Source organism: Lissotriton vulgaris, chromosome 5 (assembly GCF_964263255.1).
Source record: "Lissotriton vulgaris chromosome 5, aLisVul1.2, whole genome shotgun sequence".
Lineage (NCBI taxonomy): Eukaryota > Metazoa > Chordata > Amphibia > Caudata > Salamandridae > Lissotriton > Lissotriton vulgaris.
Window position 1 is genome coordinate 245,769,005 of NC_141693.1, and position 19,979 is coordinate 245,788,983.

The window sequence follows — 19,979 nt, forward strand, 5'->3', positions numbered from 1 at the left end:
ACAGGGGTATTTTAGGGTTCAGGGGTAGGTTTGGGTTTTGGGGTATAGGGGTATTTTTAGGGTTCAGGGGTAGGTTTGGGTTTTGAGGTACAGGGGTATTTATAGGGTTCAGGGATAGGTTTGGGTTTTGGGGTACAGGGGTATTTTTAGGGTTAAGAGGGGTTAGTGTTTAAGGGTGTTGGGTTATTGTAAGGGTGGGTTATGATTATGGGGTGCAGGGGTATTTAAAGGGAGCAGGGTGGACACCCGGAGCTGGAATGTACAGAACCTGGGAAGAAAAAACAATGAAATATTGGGCACAACGCTCGCTTTTTTTTCCCGTAATCCCACGCCCCGCATATGCCCACGCCCCCAGCACACGCCCACAGCACACGATATGAGACATGGCATGAAGGGCGGAAAGTACCACACGCCCCCAGCATTTGTCATGCCCCCAGCACAACGCAGACATGCACACCAGGGAATACTTTGCTGGCACAGTTCTTTTACCTTTTAAATGTATATGGTGGGTGTCTGCATAGCCTATGTCCTTCTGCTGCAACTGCCCTTTCCAACGCTGTATTGGGTGTTGTGATTGGTACTGTGGTTCCTGAGATTACCCGCCTCAAAGGTTTGGGCTCTCTCTTTATTATATTAGTATAGATATAGATGTAAAATAATTATGTTGTTAAGAGAAAAGAAAAAAATATAATATTAATCTATAAATAAAAATCATCTTTAGTCTACATGTACATACTTCCATTGTGCATCTATGTACCTTCAATGTACTTGGATCTGTGTGTCTGTTACTTTTCTCCTGAAAAAGCATATCCAATGCACTACCTTATTTCTCATCCTGTGCCTCTATCAATATATTTAATCTAAATATACTTACTTCCTTTATGTATCTATAAACTTTCAATGTACTTATGGATCTATATATTTATCACTTTCTTCTAAGTTAGCATTTCCAATGCACTAGCCTATTTCTCAGCCTATACTTCGCTCAATATATCTTCTAGCCCAACATTCTGACTCATCTCAAACTTGTTTCTACTACTCCTTCCAATGCACAACCCTATCTCTCATCCTATACATCTATCAATATATCCTCTACATCCACTCTCTCATTTATCCCAAACCCCATACAACTACTATGATCGCCAAAATAACCCTTTCTAGACTCTCCTGCTCTCTCCCTCCTTGCATCATCTGAAACCTTTTTACTACACCGATCCGCTAAAATAAACCTTTCTAAACTCTCCCCTCTGACTCCTCCCCTCCAAAACTCATTTTTACTCATCCAATTGCTAAGACCTAAAAAAGATTTTTTTTAAATCATTCACTCTTTTATCCCTCCACTATCCTTTTCAATCAAAATTAATAGACTAACATGTTCACTTCTCAAATCCCATATTCAACTATACTAATATACTGCCCAAATAACTGAATAACATATCTACTACTCAAATTACTTCATATTTATACTATACTAATTTTGAACACTAATCCTTTATGGGTTCCGTAGTGGCGTGATACTCGCCAGAAAAGCGCTTGAACACCCATCAGGGGTAACAAGCGCTATAGGAATGCAAATCTTTGCTCCCCTTTTATCCCTCCGCTATCCTGCTCACTCCAAGTAACAGACTAATATCCACCACTGAAATTACCTCATATTTCACCATATTAATTCACCACTAATCCTTTATAGGCTTCCAGAATAGCGTGCTTCAACAAGCGATAAATACAAACCTTTGTCCTCCCCTATTCTTCTGCTATCATTCCAAATCCAAATAACTGACTAACCTATCCACCACTTAAAATGTACATGCATGTTTCACTATACTAATTCAACACTAATCCTCTATGGGTCCCGGAGTAGCGTGCTACCCGCCGAAAAAGCACTTAGACGCCTCGTCAGGGGTAGTAAGCGCTATATAAATGCAATTACAATACAATACAATAATTATAATGGACTCTATATGAGGGTTCTGCAAGAACTCTGGTTTTGCCCAACGTTTTTATCGAGGCTGTGTTTACCAATTTGCAAACACTCATGTTAGAAATACCAGGGTTTTTTTTTTACGCCAAGGCTTTCTTAATATAGTGTCTTGAGAGCTACTAAGGCAAAGAGAACATGAGTCCTCCAAGGCAATCAGTTGATTTCCCAAAACATTACTTTAACAAACCCTGCTGAATATACATGTGAATAAGAGTATGAAAATGGTTAGCCTCACTTTTTCCTTGACCATATTATGTAATTTTGGGAAACCCCTTCACCTCACTGTGTCTTAAATCCCTAGTTTGCCAAAAATGTGAACAGGTTTATCAATATCTGAGCGAGGGAGGGTGGAGCCAATCCAACACAGACAAAGTGCTCGTGAGAGGGTGGGTGCAAGCAGATGGCCCGGGGGAAAACACCGAGGGGAAGAAGAGCACAAGAGAGCTTGTTGAAAAAGACACATTTCGGTTGAGCGCTTAAATCAAAAGAAAGAAGTAGCACCTAAACAAATGAGCAGTGGAAAGAAAAAAGTAAAGCATCCATGCACCAGGAGAGGGAAACACTTGAAGAGGAAGGAAGGAAGGAAGGAAGGAAGGAAACCTACAGCAGCTGACGAATATGAAGTAAGAAAATGAGAGGGGCAATGAAGACAACCACTGTTATGCAATGGGTGGTTCCTAAGTACACTACTAGAAAACAAAAGGTCTTGAAGAAAGAGCACATGCGTTTTCTGGGTGAGACCTAAAAAGCACTTATCCACTCACAATTACAAGCTGTTTGTTTGTTTCAGGGTGGGTGTTTTTTTTCTACACAAGGCCCTGGTCCTTTGTAGCACTGAGCAAGGTTTAGTGGCAAGAGGCGGGCTTTCCCCACTTGCGACTTATCCCACACAAGACAAGAGCTTCAGCTGTCTAGTATAAGCCATATTAGAGGCCATTACTAGGGCATGCCTCGGAAAAGATAATGTGAATAACATTTGACAACTCCAAGGATTTTTTACTCGAAGAGAAAGAAACACATCCCACTTATTAGTCTATGAATTAGGGTAGGTTTACCAACTTGGTGCACATAATTGGAAGATATGGCTCATCTAAAACAATGGTTTTGGATAGCCAAAAACACAAGGTACAGAAAAGCTCAGCACATACCTAAAAGGCAAAGTATGATCGATTCCTGATGTATCCGGTAAAAATGCAGCAAGTTTAGTTCTCAGTCAAAATTAATAGCACCGTTGTTGTTGGTAATTGTAGTCTGATCTCATTTCTCAGACCCAGACTTCGGATCACACGGGTCTTTGCTCTTGCTCAAATCTGGGGTGACTATACCCCTGAGAAGTATCAGCAGACAAAACTTAGAAAAGTGGGGCTTTTTATTATAAGAATGTGGGGTTATTAATATCCTCCAACGTTTTAATCACTACAATTACCAACAACAACGGTGCTATTAATTCTGAGTGAGAACTAAACTTGCTGTATTTTTACCGGATACATCAGGAATTGATTTTTTCCACCACGATTGTGAAGGAATAAAAACACAAACAGTCTTGAAGAAGTACCATGGGAACGAAACGCTCCATGTCTGCTATGAATTTTGTATTGTGTTTTAAAGAACGAAGTCTGATGAAAAAGCATCATATAAAGGAATAAAAGAAAAAAAATTCATAAGAATCTGAAGACTCAATCTATTCTTTTGGGAGATTATTTCCTGTTTGACAATCAATAATCTGGATATTGTACTGTACCATTTTGTTATCATACATTGCCTTTTAGGTATGTGCTGAGCTATTCTGTACCTTGTGTTTTTGGCTATCCAAAATTGTGGGAACTACGAAGGGCAAGTTCTTTGCACTACCACTCCTGGCAAAACTTTCACATTTTTATACTTACTGGTGCAGGCCTTGAGTGCCCTGACCTATCTCGTGCTTCATAAAATATTGGTTTGGTTGTAGCTTTTTACTAGGCTTAAAAAGAAAGGATAGCAACTATTGCTCCAAAACCCTCAAGTTCACAATAAATGCAGTGAGTATGGTTTCTTACAGTAAATACCGTTGCAGGCCTTTGCCTAAAAATTTTGTGATGAACAACAAAAAGTGTTTGCATAAATAATTAAGTATTAAAGAATGAATATAATTTATTTTAATTTGTTCAGTCTCAGTGGGTGAATCCACTTCCGGTCCCCAGTACATCAACAGGATCAGTCTGAATGGAGAATTCTACAACATTTCTCGAACTTTCTACGAGTTTCATTAACTTTCTTACCATTGAGATCAGGGCTGTTTGCAAATGCCAGTTTAAACCGCCATAAGCGCCTACATCATAGGGTATGAAGTGGTATGGTAAATGGGGGTCTACTGCGAGTTCCCCTTACCCTAGAATTTCTGATTGCTAAGTGGGACAGTGTGAATTTTTTTACTGGAAAGCTGTTGGGACTGTCTGGGCTCGCGGGGATAATTCTGTGGGTGTAACTTTGGTGGGGACTTACTGGAATTGTGGGGATTGGAATGTATGTTTTCAATAGTGGGCAGTTAGTCGGTTGCTGGCTGCCCTGCCTGTTGTACAAGACTTACTTGGATTATGTTCGATAAACAGTGTGTTATATTCTCCCTGCAATTTTACAGAATTTTATGGTGCCACTGTATATTTGTTTTGGGTTTTTATCTTTTCGATTGGGTTGGAATGATTTGGTTTTTTACATTATATTTTTCATGTTTAAATATCTTTATTCGGCAAATTGATCACCATAAAAGAATACATATACATATACATTTCCAATTTACCAATAAGAAGATTATAAAATACAGTTAAAAATAGGGTGGGCACCTCATTCACTAGTTTGGTAACAGCGGATTCATCATCAGCCTGTAGGACCCCCCGAGTGCAGTTTCAGTAAGCGGGAGCGTGTCAACCACGCACTTCCTAAAAATTTAGCCACCCCGCAAATCATAATGGAAGATGAAGAATCTGTAGAGAGGACGCGTAGTGCCTGGCTATGGCACCTCAACCCTAATTCCCTGCAGACGGGTTTCAACCAGAATTTCCGCGCCCCTTTGTAGGCTGGGCAGGCAAAAAACAAGTGAGCCACCGATTCCTTTGGTGCCGCACAGCCAGGGCATGCGCGCAAGAGGGCATCTGAATTCGACCACCTCACCGTAAAGTCATGCACCGGGAGCGTCCCATATCGCAATTTTAGGTACAACGCTCGATCCAACGGTTTGGTTATCAGGTCGAGAAAGGGTTCCAATTTTCTCACACATTTAAATAACAAAAATTGATCAGTAAGTGAGCCCACATTCGTAACCCTCATAGCATTACTCTGTACCCAGTCCCAGTATAGTTTTTTAATCACATCTTTGGGTGGCGGCGATTATATTTTTCATGTAACTTTAACCCCTTAAGTGCTGATGACGGAGCCGCTCCGTCATCAGCTACGGGTGCGCTGTGCTGATGACGGAGCGGTTCCGTCATGGCCCGCTCGGCACAAATTTCGCGCCTGCGCTAAGCGTTCTATCGAGCGGGGCGGGCCATGACGGAACCGCTCCGTCACAAGCACAGCTCAACCGACGCTGGTGACGGAGCGGTTCCGTCACCAGCATGCGGCCGCCCAGCCCCCTTAGCACTGCGGCGGAATAGCCGCCGCAGTGAAGGGGTTAACAATAGTTTTAACTGTTTTGGTTTTGTGTATAGGGGAAAGATGTGTTGTGACTGTCTGGGCTCGCAGGGATAATTCTGTGGGTGGAACTTGGTGGGGACGTACTGGAATGTATGTTTTCAATAGTGGGCAGTTAGTCTGTTGCTGGCTGCCCATACTTGGATTAAACTCCTCATTTCTACCTTGGCTCCTGTCATCTGTGAAGTGGTTCACCCCTGCAAAAGTATAAACTGGGTTTGCAGATTATAAACAAACTGGGAGGTTAAATTCCCATTCAATTACATCCTGTCCCCTAGACAACATGATTTCTGCTGGTTGCAGTGTCCGGCTACACACAGCTACAGATGCATGCACCAGCACTAATACCTTCTGTACAGGACAACGGAATATGGCAGATATAAACACTGCCAAAGAGAACATTATGTTGTGGGTTAAATGGCCTACAGTCATTTTCTGCTGCATGGACCAAAGACACCATCTGTGTATCATGAATAATTATCCAAGCCAAAAATCTTGGCTTTGCCAATAGTTGCATAGTGCCAGTGCATATTTTGCTCCTGCACAACCTTAAGGGAGTCTCCCATCATCTGCATTGTGGGTGATTTCATGGAGCAAGTGAACAAACACTGAATCAATTCTATATGCTCCTTTTCAAAATATAAATGTTCTTACTCTTCTACAGTGCGAGACTCTCCTGCCAGCCCCATCCGACCTTTAGCTCCGTGCAAGAGTTGTGCTGAAAGGAGATTTTTCAAGACAACTTGAAAAACGTAAATACGAATATATATGTGCTATATTCACCCGCAAGGATTGACATCTTTAAGGGACACGGACTCTAACTTGCCCTACACCAAAGACAATCTCCCACTTTGCAAGAACAAAGACAAGAAATCTGTCAGTTAGTCCTTGACACATCAGCTGCCTAGCAGAAAGGCTAAAACAATGCATGACCATGACTGGACTAGCATGAACACAAAAGTTTTTCCTTGAACCACAATTAAAACGGGTCTGTCTGAATCGAAGTTATCCTCATGATTTAATGTGGCATACTGGAAACGTGCCTTTTGTTCAACAACTACATGCACCTCCTGGCTCAACTTTTTGAGCAATATTAAACGAACGTCAAAATGTACTACAGCATTCAAATTTACTTCAGGCTGAAAAACACACCCGAGAATCAGGAAAACGTTACTTCATGCCTAACCATGTATTTGTCATGATGAAGGAGGACCTTCTCTTCCTGTATCCAAACATGGGAATCAAGTCAAACAACATACGTTTCGGAAAAAAACTTGAAAAGCAAACTTCTCAAACTCACTGAGTCATGGCAGAATATGGAGAGCAAATTAAGAATAGCAGGATAAATTCTTACCCTACCTAAACAGAATCTAACCTTCTAAATTCCTGCTAGAACACACTGTTCTATCACATCGACGTCCAATGCTAGGAAGCATCCAAAAAGCAACCTGTAACGCTTTGAAAAACTACAAACTAAATAACTCGTCCTCAGGAAGAGCCCAATATACATTGCTCTACCATAGTCCTGTCATGTGACTGATAAACCGTGTCCAATCCGTCAAGAGGCTGCTAAAGTTGTGCTACTACTTTATGGACCAATAAGTGATTAAATAGCGTTCCGACCACGACACGTGGCCTGCCCGATATAGGTAACCCTTGCCATGTGACACTTTTTTAGTCTGACAGGTTACTAACTCTGCTCCGCGCCTGCCTCTGACATCGCATATGTTCATTCTCTTAGTCTTCACTAAACACGAATCGTGCTTTTATAATTGAAGTGGTCTATTTGCGAGCAGCAGTTAGGTAACCAGTTCACTTCACATAGATAACCATGTTGTTGGTGTATTGATGGTAGGGTAAAGTTGCGTAGCACACCGCCTCACCAGAAGTCAAAAAAAATTCACTTCAAACCACTCTAAATCCCTATCCGGCACATTCTCGAAACAATATATAACATATTACACTTGGCAGAACAAAGCACGGAAAGTATTACATAACTGGCACATTATAACAGCCAGCCTGCGACAAGGCTTAGTGTGCAACTCAAACCACTTTAAGGCATGCCTTTTACGCTTAAACAGGAAAGGAGGAGCCAAGAGTTTCACACATCCATGTATGCCAACTATCTCCTTCAGGCTCATGGCTCTCATGATTAAAGAGCGTGCACTTGTTACTGCCATAAATGAAACACCCAGGTAAAGTGGCCAGAGCCCCAGTGAATCATGGGAAGTACATGTTATGCAAAAAAGGCCTTTCCTTCATAACTTGCTATGCTCATACTAAGCTTGAAGAGCACAGATAATGAGTCGCTTACTCAAACTATCTACGGAAACTACGCATTCCGGATATTCTCTTCTTACCGACGACTGGTCGTTTCGCGTTGTTTCCTTGCGGTTCTCAGATTCAGACAGCAGGACGCGGGAGACCAAACCACCGCGCGGCGCTCCAAAGAACTCTTTGCGCATGCGTCAAACTCCATCACTTCAGAAACGCTAGAGCGCCTAAACTGTGAATTTAGGATGAAGTGGTGGCAACTTGTTATCGTTCGCGAATTCATGGACTTCCTGAGAAAATCCTAAATACTTAAAACAACCCCTTTCATTTTTTGGGCTACTTAATGGTACGTAGTCATCACATTCAGTTGTTATATTTCTTCGTTTGCCTGTTACGCTTAAAACAACGCATAAGCCACCCCACAGCTGTTACGAGGCTAGTGGACAAAAAACGGGGCTTATGTATGTTCTCTGTTAGGTTGCGCAGAGGCTCCTGAAGTGTATGTTTAAATCCAACAACCCCATTCCTTCTGTGTTCATGGTTTCTCAGAACGAGGCTTGGAACGCACATAATTATGTTCCGCCCCGGGCGTCATATGTTGCCTGGAAACCAGACTGTGCCAACATCAACCGGAGGGTGAGTACTGAAATGGGTACACGGCGCTTCGTTCGATGGGTGTCTGCACGTGACACAGAGTTCTTTTCGCGTGCTGCGAATTATTAGGAGTTGAGAGTTGTTAAGTGCACCCAAAACTGTAATATAACTGGTAAAGCAAACTGTGTATCGAATGGCGAATAACAGTGTTCCCCTTTACACAGCTTTTAAAGTTGTTTATTGCGGGAGGCGTCGTTGATGTGTTGCGGCAGGGTGCAGGGGTGTAGTTTCTGGAGGGGGATATTACACCACCGGCCCTAATAAATGTATTACTTAATAAATAGTTGGGTACAGCAACTTTCAGTCGGGTATGGTAAGATGTGTCCTTCTGTACTGTCTGTAACCTATGTATGACGTTACAACGCATGCTTTTACCACGCATGCCTTTACAACGCGGTTTTTACAGTGCATGCCTTTACAATGTATAGTGCTTTTGGGCACTGGATAGTGAATAGTTTAATTTACTATTCCAACTCCAGTCCCCGTGGATAGTAGGGAAGGTGTTGGATAGTACATTAAACCTATTACCTATCCTAGAGCGCCCCCCAGCGCAATGCGTTGTAATGGTTTGCGGTGTAAAAGTTGCGTCGTAAAGGCACTGCGTGGTAAAAGTTGCGTTGTAAAGGATGTTCCCCGTCTGTAACTAGTGTTCATGTAATTCTCTTCAATACCTTCTGTTGGACTTGGCCCGTCTGGTAGGTCCGCCCCTGAAGTTTGGTGCTTATTATATGTGTCCGGGGAATGGTGATTCCCCTTCTGAGTGTGTGTGTGGTGAGAGAGACCTGCCTCCCATAGGAATGCATGGGGAATGTATGTGGCTCTGGTAGTTCCTGATGCGTGGGGGCGTGCCGGGTCGTGTTTGGTATGTGTGCGCTCGTGAGGTTGAATGCTACAAGATGATGTATGCAGCATGTGTGTGACTAGAAGGGAAGTGCCACTTCTAGACTTTGGTGCATGTGTGCAGTAGGTGTGCTGGTGTATGATTGGCTGAAGCCGGCTGGGCCTTCCCCACCAGGCTAGCTCCACCCCCTAGGGTGCGTCCAGTGCCCCTGGCCTGGCCAGTAGCATGAAATTCCTTATAACCAGTTCTGGCTGGTTCTCTCCCTGCCTGCCCCTTTTGGAGACAAAGGGAGCTCCTGTATAAAAGGGGGGTGGGCCCTCTTCTCTCTCTCTTCTTCTTCCTGCTTGGGTCCCTACCTGGGTCGTGCTGCTGCGTGGGCTCAGGGTTGGCTGGCCTCCCTGGGCCCTGCCCTGCTCCTGAACTGCTGATGTTCCCCTTTCCCTTCTAGGAGCTGATGTGCTCCCCCTGAACTCCTGGACTTCCTATGGACCCTGATTTCTATGGCCCTAGCGCTTGAGAGCGTCTTCCTGCTATCCCAGCGCCCTGGGGGCGCTCATTCCTGCTTCTAGCGCTTGGGGAGCGTTTTCCTGTTGTCTTAGCTCCTTGAGGCGCTTCCTCCCGGCTGCTAGCGCCATCCGGCTGTCCTAGCGCCTCGAGGCACTGCCGTTCTGATCCTAGCGCTGGGAGCGCCATTCTCCACCAGCCGGTGCCACCCGGCAATGGCCCTGTTCGTGTGAGGGGCCCGAGCCCCCAGCGAGTGCCTACCTCGCTTGCCCCCACCTCGCTGTATTTATCGAGCGAGCCCCGAGGCTCCTCGTTAATCCCCCTGGTATTCACCGCCGCAGCCCGGGACCCCTCGCGAGGCCCGCCTCCGGGCCGCGCTCTGATTGGCTGGCGGCCCGGGCTGGGCTGATGACGTTTCCCCGGGCCGCGCACTGATTGGCCGGCGGCCCGGGGAGCTGAAAGGACGACCGGAGAGAGCCGAGAAGGCAGGGGTCGGCGGGAGCCTACTCCGCGCCCCTGCGTCCCACCAAGGAGACTGCCGCTTCCTCCCCGGGGCCCCCCAGGAGCGAGAGGGTGGCCCGGAGAGCGGGAGAGACCGGCGCAACTGGCAGATGAGCGGTGAGTGCGCCGGAGGGGAGGCGGGGCATTGGAGCACATTGTCGGTGCTCGCCCCTCCCCTCCAGCGCGAGCCCACATGTGCCTGGAGACCCGCGGGCCCCCCAGTGATGCCGGGTTCCCCGAGGGGGACCCCACCTGCCCGCAATCTTGTCCCTGAGCCCCGCGAGGCTCCGCCCATTGTTCTCGAGCCCTGAGAGGCTCCACCATTGTCCTCGAGCCCCGAGAGGCTCCACTGTTGGCCCCAGTCCCTACGAGCCTGCGAGGCTCCGCCACTACCCTGTCCTAAGAGCCCCGAGAGGCTCCCACGTGGCCCCTTCCTCCTTGAGCCCCGAGGGGCTCCCCCCATTGTCCCTTGCCCTCTCGAGCCTGCGAGGCTCCTACATGATGTCCCCATCATCCCCGGTTGCCCAGCACTTCGTGGGCAGCCGCCACGTTTAGGTTTGCCCTGGGCCCCTTGCAGCCCACTCAGGACACCGAGACTCTAAGGCGCCCTCGCCCCAGGAAGGCCATCTGGCCTAGGGGGCGCTACTGACTATTATCAATGTGTTGCTGAGAATGATTATGTGTTGCCCTGCTGATGGGGGCCTCTGTTGTGTTATGTACCTTGCCATTCCTTCCCCCCTGCATAACCTTGCCTCATGTATGTCTATACTGGTTAGAGTGAGTTCTATTGCTAGTCCTATGAGACCCCGGGGCGTGACGTATCCTAATGCTAAGCTCCTGGTGATTATGTGTTCTAGTCCTAGTTCGAGGAAGCTCCCAGTTGTTCTATGTTCTAGATGCTAACTCCATCATGTGCATCTTCCTGGCAGTGGTCCCTTGGCTCTGCTCTGTACCTCCTTCCCTGTAACCCCTGCCCGTGCCCCTGGCACCTTGTACAATGTGTGCTCCTATGTGCCCTGCTTAATACAAAGACTATTTTTATATATACTTTGCGTGGAGTTCCTTTTGTGGGAGGCCTGGGATGTTGCTGTTGGTGGGTGCGTGCGCAAATGCTTCACACATGTCCTCCGAGATAGGCCTGACTGCCCGCGCCGCGTTACCTAGAGGGCGAGCAGGGGTCGACTTTACATAGGAGTGGTGGTCTCTGACTGGCTGTGGCGCAAGCCCTGGCCGGCCGGGTGTCCCATTTCCTACACTGGTGGCAGCGGTGGGATCCGGACTTGTGTTTGCGCAGTACCACAACGATAACTGGCCTCCCTACAAAACTCTGCATTGTAAATGGTCGCAAAGAAAGGAGATTATTGTTTTTAAGAGGTTACTTAAATGTCTGTTCTGTGAAAAATGTATTCTGGTACGCTATGGGTTAGGTGGCCCTAGCTCGGGGGGGTAGATCAACTCCCTAGTGCAATGGGTTTTTCTGGATTCACCAGAAGGGTGGGATCCAGTGGTGGCAGCGTAATTGTGTTCAATGTGCATGGTCCCTGTCCCTTCCCTGGAGTAATGATACCTGTGCCACATGGGTCGGGTCAGGTTGCTAAAAATGTCTGTTCTGTGGAAATGTTTAATGATTAATAGAAATACCCGTTCTGTGGAGAGTTTTTTAAGGTTACTTAAATGTCCGTTCTGTGGAAAAATGTGGGCGTATGCACTGTGAGTTAGGTGCCCCTAGCTTGGGAGGGTAAATCATCTCCCTAGTGTAATTTGGTTTTCTGGATTCACCAGGAGGGTGGGATCCAGGGGTGGTTGTGTAATTGTGTTCAAATGTGAAGGGTCCTTGTCCCTAGAGTAATGGTACCTGTGCCCCGAGGGTCGGGTTGAGGAATCAGGGGACGGTGTGTGGATGAATGTTGAGGTGCGCTGAGTAATGGAGTGTAAGTCCTCTGGGATGGGGAGCTTGCTGAAACAACGATAATCCTGTCCTTCCTTACCCCGCTGAATGTGTTTGACGCATCATGTGTTCCGTATCCCGCTGGATGTGTTTTAGGCGTCAGGTGTCGCCCTGGCTGAATTTATGTTAAGTTGTATCCCGGACAAGGAAGACCTGCTGGCGCTGCCGCGGCTTGCCTTGGGGAGAGCTGAACGTTGAGACCTGCTGGCGCTGCAGCGGCTCGTTTTGTTGAATTTATGTTGAGTTGTATCCCGGACAAGGAAGACCTGCTGGCGCGGCCGCGGCTTGCCTTGGGGAGAGCTGAACACTGAGACTCATCTTGTTGCGTTTTAGGCGTCAGGTGTCGCCCTGGCTGAGTTATGTTAAGTGGTATCCCTGTTGTGTTTTAGGCGTCAGGTGTCGCCCTGGCTGAATGTATGTTAAGTTGTATCCCGGACAAGGAAGACCTGCTGGCGCTGCCGCGGCTTGCCTTGGGGAGAGCTGAACACTGAGACTCATCTTGTTGCGTTTTAGGCGTCAGGTGTCGCCCTGGCTGAATTTATCTTAAGTGGTATCCCTGTTGTGTTTTAGGCGTCAGGTGTCGCCCTGGCTGAATGTATGTTAAGTTGTATCCCGGACAAGGAAGACCTGCTGGCGCGGCCGCGGCTTGCCTTGGGGAGAGCTGAACGCTTAGTTCCCAGGTGGAAGACCAGTGGAGGGAGGAAGTTCCAAGACTGGTAGGAAAGTGTGTTCTGAGGGTGTTTCTCCTGGGAGAACGCGGAACCTCAGAAGTAGAGGTAGGGTGGGGCATTCTTGCCCGTGACCTCTGGCAAGCCTGAGGGTGCGGACCCTAGGTGGAAGGAACAGTGGTAGCCGTGGCTACCCTGAGAAAGGGAGTGGAGAAGGGCTATTGTGGGCCCGGCGTTACCACCCCCCACTTCGGATTAGCAGGGACCAGTGGTATCTGGATGGCTTAGGGCCTGGTCCTAGTCATGGACAACTCAGGAGTACCAGGTGGGTAGCCTGGTTGGGCCTATGTCTTCATTTTTTTTTGTTAATTTTTTTAACTTTTATTATTTTTAGTCTGTGTATGTCTATCGGTCCGGCGGTGCGGGCCGCGTCCAAATTCTATCGCCCTGCAGCAGGGAAGTCCATCACGGTAGTGATTGGTCTGCCCTGCGTTTGGGCTGGGAGGGGCATGTGTTGGACTTGGCCCGTCTGGTAGGTCCGCCCCTGAAGTTTGGTGCTTATTATATGTGTCCGGGGAATGGTGATTCCCCTTCTGAGTGTGTGTGTGGTGAGAGAGACCTGCCTCCCATAGGAATGCATGGGGAATGTATGTGGCTCTGGTAGTTCCTGATGCGTGGGGGCGTGCCGGGTCGTGTTTGGTATGTGTGCGCTCGTGAGGTTGAATGCTACAAGATGATGTATGCAGCATGTGTGTGACTAGAAGGGAAGTGCCACTTCTAGACTTTGGTGCATGTGTGCAGTAGGTGTGCTGGTGTATGATTGGCTGAAGCCGGCTGGGCCTTCCCCACCAGGCTGGCTCCACCCCCTAGGGTGCGTCCAGTGCCCCTGGCCTGGCCAGTAGCATGAAATTCCTTATAACCAGTTCTGGCTGGTTCTCTCCCTGCCTGCCCCTTTTGGAGACAAAGGGAGCTCCTGTATAAAAGGGGGGTGGGCCCTCTTCTCTCTCTCTTCTTCTTCCTGCTTGGGTCCCTACCTGGGTCGTGCTGCTGCGTGGGCTCAGGGTTGGCTGGCCTCCCTGGGCCCTGCCCTGCTCCTGAACTGCTGATGTTCCCCTTTCCCTTCTAGGAGCTGATGTGCTCCCCCTGAACTCCTGGACTTCCTATGGACCCTGATTTCTATGGCCCTAGCGCTTGAGAGCGTCTTCCTGCTATCCCAGCGCCCTGGGGGCGCTCATTCCTGCTTCTAGCGCTTGGGGAGCGTTTTCCTGTTGTCTTAGCTCCTTGAGGCGCTTCCTCCCGGCTGCTAGCGCCATCCGGCTGTCCTAGCGCCTCGAGGCACTGCCGTTCTGATCCTAGCGCTGGGAGCGCCATTCTCCACCAGCCGGTGCCACCCGGCAATGGCCCTGTTCGTGTGAGGGGCCCGAGCCCCCAGCGAGTGCCTACCTCGCTTGCCCCCACCTCGCTGTATTTATCGAGCGAGCCCCGAGGCTCCTCGTTAATCCCCCTGGTATTCACCGCCGCAGCCCGGGACCCCTCGCGAGGCCCGCCTCCGGGCCGCGCTCTGATTGGCTGGCGGCCCGGGCTGGGCTGATGACGTTTCCCCGGGCCGCGCACTGATTGGCCGGCGGCCCGGGGAGCTGAAAGGACGACCGGAGAGAGCCGAGAAGGCAGGGGTCGGCGGGAGCCTACTCCGCGCCCCTGCGTCCCACCAAGGAGACTGCCGCTTCCTCCCCGGGGCCCCCCAGGAGCGAGAGGGTGGCCCGGAGAGCGGGAGAGACCGGCGCAACTGGCAGATGAGCGGTGAGTGCGCCGGAGGGGAGGCGGGGCATCGGAGCACATTGTCGGTGCTCGCCCCTCCCCTCCAGCGCGAGCCCACATGTGCCTGGAAACCAGCGGGCCCCCCAGTGATGCCGGGTTCCCCGAGGGGGACCCCACCTGCCCGCAATCTTGTCCCTGAGCCCCGCGAGGCTCCGCCCATTGTTCTTGAGCCCTGAGAGGCTCCACCATTGTCCTCGAGCCCCGAGAGGCTCCACTGTTGGCCCCAGTCCCTACGAGCCTGCGAGGCTCCGCCACTACCCTGTCCTAAGAGCCCCGAGAGGCTCCCACGTGGCCCCTTCCTCCTTGAGCCCCGAGGGGCTCCCCCCATTGTCCCTTGCCCTCTCGAGCCTGCGAGGCTCCTACATGATGTCCCCATCATCCCCGGTTGCCCAGCACTTCGTGGGCAGCCGCCACGTTTAGGTTTGCCCTGGGCCCCTTGCAGCCCACTCAGGACACCGAGACTCTAAGGCGCCCTCGCCCCAGGAAGGCCATCTGGCCTAGGGGGCACTACTGACTATTATCAATGTGTTGCTGAGAATGATTATGTGTTGCCCTGCTGATGGGGGCCTCTGTTGTGTTATGTACCTTGCCATTCCTTCCCCCCTGCATAACCTTGCCTCATGTATGTCTATACTGGTTAGAGTGAGTTCTATTGCTAGTCCTATGAGACCCCGGGGCGTGACGTATCCTAATGCTAAGCTCCTGGTGATTATGTGTTCTAGTCCTAGTCCGAGGAAGCTCCCAGTTGTTCTATGTTCTAGATGCTAACTCCATCATGTGCATCTTCCTGGCAGTGGTCCCTTGGCTCTGCTCTGTACCTCCTTCCCTGTAACCCCTGCCCGTGCCCCTGGCACCTTGTACAATGTGTGCTCCTATGTGCCCTGCTTAATACAAAGACTATTTTTATATATACTTTGCGTGGAGTTCCTTTTGTGGGAGGCCTGGGATGTTGCTGTTGGTGGGTGCGTGCGCAAATGCTTCACACATGTCCTCCGAGATAGGCCTGACTGCCCGCGCCGCGTTACCTAGAGGGCGAGCAGGGGTCGACTTTACATAGGAGTGGTGGTCTCTGACTGGCTGTGGCGCAAGCCCTGGCCGGCCGGGGGTCCCATTTCCTACACCTTCGGTGGAATTCACGCTGTATACATCTGCAACAAAAACAATCATCTATAAGGCAATAGGTTTCACATTTACGCAAGTTTGAGCTATTGGCATTGTAAATGACAATGCTTTTATTTATGTTTTGGTTTTTAAAGCATAAATAAAAGGCATTACCATTTCCAATGCAATAGCTTAAAATCTCACAAACATGAGACCTATTATATTCCAAATGCTTGTTTCAAAGTGTGTGTGGGGGAGGGTTGCAAACAGGAGGTAGCAGAAGGAACACAGACAGGCCTGTCCAGTATCACGCACCAGGTGTGACGCTCACGCATTTCAGTGTGGTGTTCCGCATCACCGCACTAAAATGCATTGTCACGCATTTAATGCCATTCTAAAACTCTGGGTAAGCAGGGTGCCAGCCCGCGCAGCGGGCGCTGCTTCTCCCCACAGACGTGCTGCCAGCAGCTGGGCTCAGTATGTTAATAGTTAAGTCTGCTCTCAGCTCTGGAGTGGCTGAGAGTGCTTCAGTGTAACAAATCTATTTGCCCGGCAGCCTGTCGTGCCTGGCTGGCGCCGCACCGCTTTCAGACGCACCACACGGAGACAAGTAAAGTTGAATTTAGCACTAAGCAGCAGTGTACCATGCACAGCGCTGTTTCTGGCAGGCTTGGGGACTGGCTAGCTGCAGAGCAACAATGTAACAATATTACCCACGTGGCATTCGTGATGGAAGACATCACAACAGTGAGAGCGCCGTCGCGAGCGGATGGGTGTGGAAGGGAGGGTGTACTGGTAATGGCAGGCCGAGCTCAACTCATGGTAAATTTTGAAAGAAATGAAAATACATATACTGCTCGGAGCTGACCGCGGACCACGGCGGCCAATGGAATTCTCATTTATTGATGAGTCACTTTGAACAGATGGGGGAGGGTGTGGGAAAGTAAAACTGAGGGTGCGGGTGTGGCGAAACAAAAAAGATGGTGTGGTGTGGAAGGGGCACAGATGGCATAGGGAAGCAAACGATAGACAGAGCAATGTTGCGGGCAGGGGGCGAAAAGCAAATGAGCGAGAGCAATGTTAAGCTGGGGGTGAAAGCACACTCTTAAAGGTAATCTGAGCCTAGGAGCAAAGCGCAGCGAGCTTCCTCTTTGGAACTGGAGAACTGCTCAGTAAAGCACTCCAATACATTCCGGTCGGGTTCGTGGTTGGGGGAGAGAGTGTCCAAAGAGACATTTGCAGCCAAATAGATTTTTTTCTTCTTTGGATCCATTTCACAAAGGAACAAATTGAGAAAAGAGGATAAGAGTCCTTTGTTGAAGTCATGGTTTTTAGCAAGTGAGAGGAGGAGCACACCTAAAGCATACTCATGTTTTATATAGATGTTCATTAAGGAAATAAACACGTCTGATCTACTGGAATTTCCATAACACACCTTTGACCTCCCTAAAGCCCTCGCTGAGTTGCCCCCTTGTATCTCTCATGGCCCCTGAAGAGCTTCCCGTTTGCTACGAGTTAAACAAGTCGCTGGTCACAACTGCACATGAGAGACCCTCCTGCCCTACTACAGTAAGAGAAAAAGAAAATAGTGCTTACATACTAAAAAATGCACATAGTGTAAAAACCGAAGTAAAAGAGCCAGTCCTCATGGAAGGTTAGAAATGAAGGAAAGGAGGTACTAAGGGGGTGCTAACAAGCCTAATAACGAATTAGAAGCCAGCCTTTACTAAAGGACAATGACACAAGCCAATGACAAATATGGGTGGAGAGTCAGCGGGGCTTCAAGTACATACTACAATTCAGTATGGTTCACAGAGCAGCGCATGCGCTGCCCAGGCTCGACCTAAAAAAATGTCTGTTAGATTTTACCTTGAATCTTTTAATACTTAGGGAGATAAAAAAACAAATACACCCACACACACACTCTCTCTCTCTCTCGCTCTCTGTTTTGATTATTTTACAAAACACTGTGTTTTAAATACCCTTATAATCTGCACTCCATTCTCTTCCCACTTGTCCTTAAATCCCCTCCCTGCGCTGCTTTGCTTAAAGTGCTAAACATGATATGTCTGCGTGATTGTCGAAAAATCTGAAGCTCACACCCCCAAATCTTAACGACCAAGCAACGAGCCCTGGGCAGTGTTGTCAGATGTAGATGGGAGGGCACCCTTGCCAAAAGCCTGCACTGAACTTAATTCAAATAGCGTAGGATTCAGTTATAGCTCTCAGAGTAAAGCTGCGTGCTGTTTTCAGAAGTAGCATTCACTATGGCCAGGTGGCTCACCACATCCCTCCCCACTTGGTTTGCCTCCGTATTCGTGTTCTTGTATAATGTTTCCCTCAGGGAATGCTGTCAGCATAGCCATGTTGACAGTCTCTTCTTGTTGGGCTGAGGATGCCGCTGAAGATGGTAGCTCTGGCTGCCTTCGTTGAAGCCATTGGGGATAGCTCCAGTGTCTGGCCAGGCCATCATGGTTTGTCCCCCTGCAGAGTCATTCATTCGGTAGAGGTTGGGAGTGAGAGATTTGGCAGGGTAGGGGTGAATGCCAGGGTCCCATTATGGTCGTCAGCTCCAGGTGGCCCCTCACTGGGGACGTAGCCACCCCAGAGGTCTCCCTTTGGCTGGTCGGGTGCAGAACTATCTTCTTAAGCAAGATGTATTTGTGGTATTTCAGCCCCATTTTTAGTGATGATCGTGGTTAATTTCAGTTGCATGACTGTCCATTTAGCTTACTCTTAGGGGTCTGGAATTTCCACTTGGGTGTCAGTAATTGAGAATTACAGTGTCCCCTCTCATATTGAGTCCTCTGCTGGCGATTCAATATCACATTGAGCTTCTTGAAATTCCATGGAGAAGCAGCACAAAATACATCTTGTACTGTCCTCCTGAAGAGTACTGAGGCTGGCTTGCATTGTGTCACGTAGTGCAGCGTGCTTCGTTATGCCCTCAAAAAGATGTGTTGTGTGTTCTCTGGGCCTTCCCTTTGGTGCAGGCCAATCCTGAGTGCTTTTGTGAGTGTCCACATGAATCGCTCAAAATCGTTGGTAGCTTGCGGCCACCATGGAGTAATATAACAATGTTTGACAATGAGGTCTTTCAAGTAGCTTTGGAAATCATGTGTTTGAAATGGCGGTCCATTGTCTGACCAGATTTCCAGGGGTAATCTGAATATTTCTGACATCTTTTCCATCTTGGGTTTGACATGCATGAAGGCCAGAGTTTCTACAATCTCCACCACAGGAAAGTTCGAGTGAGCATCAACGAAAACAAGCATGTGGTGTTTGTCGGGGTTACTACCAAAGTCAATGGTCACATGAGCACATAAAGATTTACAGGGGTGTTCGGTGTTGATAGATGCTGGTCGCTCTGCTTCGCTGTTCAGCAGGCATTGTAGAATTAGCTCCTCTATTTGGGTATCCATTCCTTGAAACCAGAGATTTCCCTGAGATGTGCATTGGTCTTGGCTATCCCCTGATGTCCTTGGTGTGCCAGAACCCCCACCTGATCTTACATATTCTCGGAACCACAATAATTCGTCCCATAGTATGAGACCATTCAGGGCTCGAGTCGAGAATAGAGGTTGGTAGATGGCGTCTACCCACTATTTTCAGAGGATAGACGCCGTCTTCCCTGCCGCAAAGCTGGCCACTTTCAGTGCAGTGCCACATTCCTTTCCCACTTCTCAACCTCTTCAGTGCTCATGACAAGGTCAACTCGTCATGGGTTTTGCCTGGGCTGTGCTTATGACGAGTTGACCTTGTCACAAACAATGGGAAATCTGGAGTAACAGCACCCAGCGGGAATTGCCTGTAGGTGTTAAGCTGAACTCGTAGTTTTCATACACCAGGACACTTTCAGCAGTACCAGCACACTGTCTGCTTTTGTTCCGAGCAGGAACGTGCAGGAGGGGAAGGGGCTTATCAGATTCCAGCTTCACCCATAACAAAAGCCGGTGTTAAGGGGGCATCAGGCCTCTTTTTGTAGGAGTATCCTGGTTAGGGAGCTAATGGGAGCCTCACGCC

General features: G+C 48.6%; 2 protein-coding genes across 2 annotated transcripts in view; one reads left to right on the forward strand and one right to left on the reverse strand.

Annotated features, from left to right (window-relative positions):
- Positions 1-8,468, reverse strand: part of POLE3 (DNA polymerase epsilon 3, accessory subunit) — a 107,716-nt gene extending 99,248 nt beyond the window's left edge. The window contains exon 1 of the mRNA XM_086921275.1: positions 8,008-8,468. The gene's annotated coding sequence lies outside the window, so the exon portion shown is untranslated. The remainder of the gene's footprint in view (positions 1-8,007) is intronic.
- A 46-nt stretch (positions 8,469-8,514) lies between these two features.
- Positions 8,515-19,979, forward strand: part of C5H9orf43 (chromosome 5 C9orf43 homolog) — a 204,356-nt gene continuing 192,891 nt past the window's right edge. The window contains exon 1 of the mRNA XM_086920032.1: positions 8,515-8,557. The gene's annotated coding sequence lies outside the window, so the exon portion shown is untranslated. The remainder of the gene's footprint in view (positions 8,558-19,979) is intronic.